Source organism: Nicotiana tabacum, chromosome 19 (assembly GCF_000715075.1).
Source record: "Nicotiana tabacum cultivar K326 chromosome 19, ASM71507v2, whole genome shotgun sequence".
Lineage (NCBI taxonomy): Eukaryota > Viridiplantae > Streptophyta > Magnoliopsida > Solanales > Solanaceae > Nicotiana > Nicotiana tabacum.
Window position 1 is genome coordinate 128,760,266 of NC_134098.1, and position 4,983 is coordinate 128,765,248.

General features: G+C 39.8%; 1 pseudogene; it reads right to left on the reverse strand.

Moving 5' to 3' along the window:
• Positions 1 to 3,054: 3,054 nt before the first annotated feature.
• On the reverse strand, positions 3,055 to 4,677 carry LOC142173718 (ferric reduction oxidase 7, chloroplastic-like; annotated as a pseudogene).
• Positions 4,678 to 4,983: the final 306 nt, after the last annotated feature.

Sequence of the window (4,983 nt, forward strand, 5' to 3'; positions counted from 1 at the left end):
CTTCCAAACATAATGGTGTTAATTCTACTTCTATTTCTATTTCTATTGGATGCTAAGATTAAAGCTAAGTACAATATTTTTGATGATAGCTTTCAAGTGTTTAAAAAGGACTAGGGTAGTGACTTCCGCCTAGGTGGATATCTAACGGGTATCAATAATCTAGGGCGAGTTTGATTTGATTGGGGTCGTAATATAGCTATCACACCCAAGTACTCAATCTATACCTCTAGGTAGTTTGAGTGATTTTGCCCAATTTGGCTTTCTCAAGTCCAAATGGGTATTCATGCAATACAAGTGATATTAGCTCAAGTTGGGTATTACTATCTCTAGGTTTAACCCTTTTATTGGGGCTATCAGTTTCTTGAGTTCACCCCAATTCCTTGTTAGCCTAGTTTTCCTAGACTTAGTCCCTCTTTCTCAAGAAGAGCCTAAGTCACAAAGGCATGAATCAGTATTTGCAATCACTAATTCTACAATTCTAGCATGAACTAGGCTAAATATCACTAACCCATAAACAATCAAGCCCTAAAATTTAAGACCCACTAAATACCCACACTAGGGTTGGGTCACAACCCTAGCTATGGGTCTAGCTACTCATAATAATAGTAGAAATCAAAGATAAAGAGAGGATATAATCCATAATAGTAAATTAAAAGATGAAAATCTAATGTTATAAGGTAAATCTTGTACAAAATTTCCCAAAAGGGAAAAACTAGTCGTCTCACGTACTCTAAAAAAATATAACATAACCTAAAATTGACAAAAAGATCTATTTATACTAAGCTAAAATTTTCGGACAAAAATACCCCTGCGGACGTTTCGCGGCCGCGTAATTCTGACCACAGCCGCACACTTGCTTTCGCCGCCGCGTAATTCTGATCGCAGTCCGCGTTTCTTCATATATGGACCTGGGTTGAACCTTGTTTCGTAGACCGCATAATTTCCACCACGTCCGGGTGAGAGACTTCTGCGGCCGCGTAACTTTTACATGGACCGCCCTTCTCATTTTTGCTTGAATTATGCACTCTCTAAACCTTAGCAACAGCGGTCCGCGGAATTCCCATCGCGGTCGTGCTGGTACTTTCGCGGCCGCATCTTCTTGTCGCGGTCCGCGTTCATGTTTGTGCCCAAAAAGACATCTCTCTGATTCTTCATATCGCGGACCTCAAAATAATGGCCGCGTCCTCGTTGATACTTTCGCGGCCGCACTTTTTGGTCGCGGTCCGCGTTCCACACCTCTTGGCCCAGTCTTGGTTTTTGTTCAAGTTTTGACTCCTTTATGAGTTGATTATGGCTCCTTTGGCTCATTTTAAACAATCCCTGCAAGCAAGCCTATTAATTTAGTTTCCGGGAATACCTTCACGCATTTGTAGCCCAAAACACAAGTAAAAGAGAGCAATTAATAGGCTAAAATCCCTACTTATCAGGGGCCCACATCTCAGAACCCGACAAAAGTTACAAAATAAGAACACTCATTCAATCACGATTCCAACCATACCAAATTTACCAAATTCCGACATCAACTCGACCTCTAAATCTCAAATTCTTATTTTGAAATCCCTAGGCCTAAATCCTCTAATTTCATCTCAAAAATATATAATCTAGTCGAAATACTCAATGATAATCCAATATTATTGACTAACAATGATCACAAATGACTTACCTCAAGTTTCCCCGTGAATTCTCTCCGACAATCGCCCAAAAACTATGTTGGAAACGTCCAAAAATGACAAACTCGGAACCCTCTGTTTTTGTACACTGCCCAGAGATTCCGCTTCTGCGGAATTTTTAACCGCATCTGTGGTTCCGCTTTTGCGGTGAATCTCCCGCTTCTGCGACCGCCTTCGCTTATGCCGACAAGGAGTCCGCTTTTGCGGACTCGCTTCTGCGCTTCTGTGATGAAGCGTCCTCTTCTGCGGTCCAATGCCCCCTTAGCCCAGGCCGCATCTGCGACCATTGCGTCGCTTTTGCGGTCGCGCTTCTACAATGCCTCATCCGCTTCTGCGGACCATCCACTTCTGCGATGCCAGGCTCGCTTCTGCGAGCCAAATTACACAGGTGCGATTGCATCAGTAGGCAACAATAAGTTTCAATTGTTCTAAGTCCAAATTTGATCCGTTAACTATCCGAAACTCACCCGAGGCCCCCGGGACCTCAACCAAATATACCAACAAGTCCTAAAACATCATACAAACTCAGTCGAAACTTCAAATCACATCAAACAACGCTAAAACCATGAATCATGCTCTAATTCAAGCTTAATGAAACTTAGAAATTCCAACTACTACATTCGATGCCGAAATCTATCAAATCAAGTCTGATTGACCTCAAATTTTGCACACAAGTCATAAATGACATAATGGACCTATGAAAATTTTCAGAACTGAATTCCGATCCCGATATCAAAAAGTCAACTCCTCGGTCAAACTTTCAAGCTTAAATTTCTATTTTAGCCATTTCAAGCCTAATTTAACTACGGACTTCCAAATAATTTTTCGGACACTCTCCTAAGTCCAAAATCACCATACGGAGCTATTGGAATCATCAAAACTCTATTCCGGGGTCGTTTACACATAAGTCAATATCCAGTCAATAATTTTCAACTTAAGTTTTCATCCTTGAGACTAAGTATCTCAATTCATTTTGAAACCTCACTGGACCCGAACTGACTACCCCGGTAAGTCACATAACAACTATAAAGCACAGAATAAGTAGTAAATGGGGGAACGGGGCTACAACTCTCAAAACGACTGGCCGGATCGTTACAATAAAACAAAGCCATCAACATTCAATCAGGCTATGTACAGAATTAAGCAGAAATTCGGCAGAAATGAAGCCACAAAAAATTGGACCACTCAAAAATTAATTCCTTCCCCCGGATCAATACAGTTACAGTATATCTCTATCTCATTGTAAATATACTAGGAAAGCTCAGTTTATATTATTCAGGAAGGGGTAGACAAATACATGGTTTCTTCTCAAAATCGAGAATTACATCAGTACAAACAGTAGTACCATAGTCTTGAAGGATGATATAGTATTAGATTCACGGTTCTACTGACAAGGCTTACTATCGTTGATATGGTGGAGGATATCACTCAGGATCGCTAGGAACGGTGATATTCCAATTCCACCTGCTACCAAAATGAGATTTTCATACCTGAGAGGAGAAGCATGATCAAGCCAATTAATTAGTCAATGACTTGATAGCTTTAATAAAAGAAAATTGTATACTCAACAGATATGGCTGAGTTTGTACATACATTAAGTGGTATGGGGATTCATTCCCATAAGGACCTTTAACAGACGCTGTTATCTTCCTATTATGCTGCAAAATGGGCTCCATATCAGGTTGTTCAATCGAAAGATTCAAGATGTGTCCCTTCAGTTTTTTAGTCCAATCTCCAAGAACCTTTATGAGAATCGCAAGATGATGTTTCCCATCAAGAGGACTAGAGGAGACACTGAAAGGGTGCCACTGCAGCCAGGACAACTCGGGTACTTGTAAAAATATCCAGCCAAGGGCGTTGTAACGTAAATATACATTATAAGAGAAGCAGTATTAGAATCATTGAAAAATGCAGTGGAAATAAAATTAGTTGAGTGAGATTTATATTTACTCAAAGGTTTTGAAAGAAAAAGTTCAACGATTCCACAAGGAAAGCATGTGGCTGAAAGTATGTCAACAGTCTTTCATGACTGGAAGAATCTAAGGAACCGATCAAGCATGAAGATAAAATCACCAACATGCAAGTCCACGAACACCACATATAATTGGTGTGTATAGAAGAACAATTCAAAGTTTTGTCTCCTTACTCCAGGAAGTGAAGTCACCCGCATTAATAAACTAGCTGCTAGGCTGATAACTCCTGGAACATTGGCTACTCCTACGCTTTTCCACTGAATGAGATGCATTAAACACAGTGACAAAGTCCAAATGTTCAATTTATTTACCAAGAATACTCACAAAGATGGATTACATGTGATGAAGCCCCTTTAATATTTGAATTACAACTTAATACAAGGGATCTCTATGGACTAAGGAAATAATTTTCAGTTTTAGAACTCACTTCCTCCAAAAGATGGCCTCGCATTGCCCAGCCAATCACATAGAACAGGCCATGAAGGCTAAAAAGAGCCATAGTAAGATGTCCCAGCCAAACATATCTAGTGGCAAGTTCAAAAGGAATATCTATAGCTCGAAGAAGAACTGAACCCCGTGCAACTGGCAGAAACAGAAATGCTAAGCAAATTAATCCAATGAATCCAAAACGAAGGCCTGTAAGCTCCAGCAACAGAACACTGGAAAACTACAACAGCAGATATTAGTCGATCCTGCTAATAAAGGAGCCTTTAAGTCAACAAACTATGTACTGGTCCCAACACTCCGAAACATTTTGGCATGGAATTCTCTTTTATATTTATCAAGATGCGCAATTGTACACAACTAGCTAGCTATCAAGGATTACATGAATAAGCACGCAAGAGTTTCATTTTACATATCTAGGTTTCCCCATATTTTGTGCTAGAAGATGAATGGATTATTATCATGGGCTTATCAAAAAGGTGCATCATGGAACGGTAAATTTCTCTCTATAGGTGGAAGGGCAATCTTGATATCACATGTCCTTCAGAGTATGCCAATACATTTGTTGTCAGCTGTGAATCCTCCTCCATTTGTTATTAATAAGCATCATAAACTGTTTGCTCATTTCTTTTGGAGTAATTCAGTAGGTGGTCAGAGTAGACATTAGACATCTTGGGACACCTTATGTCAACCATATGAAGAAGGAGGGGTAGGGTTTCGATCACTACATGATGTTTCAAAAGCTCTATTTTACAAACTTTGGTGGAACTTTAGAACTAAACCTACATTGTGGAGCTCTTTTATGAGCAAAAAATATTGTAAGAAAATGAATGCCATGGTGGTTCCTTGGAGTGACAGATCATATGTTTGGAGGAAAATGCTTGAGTGTAGATATG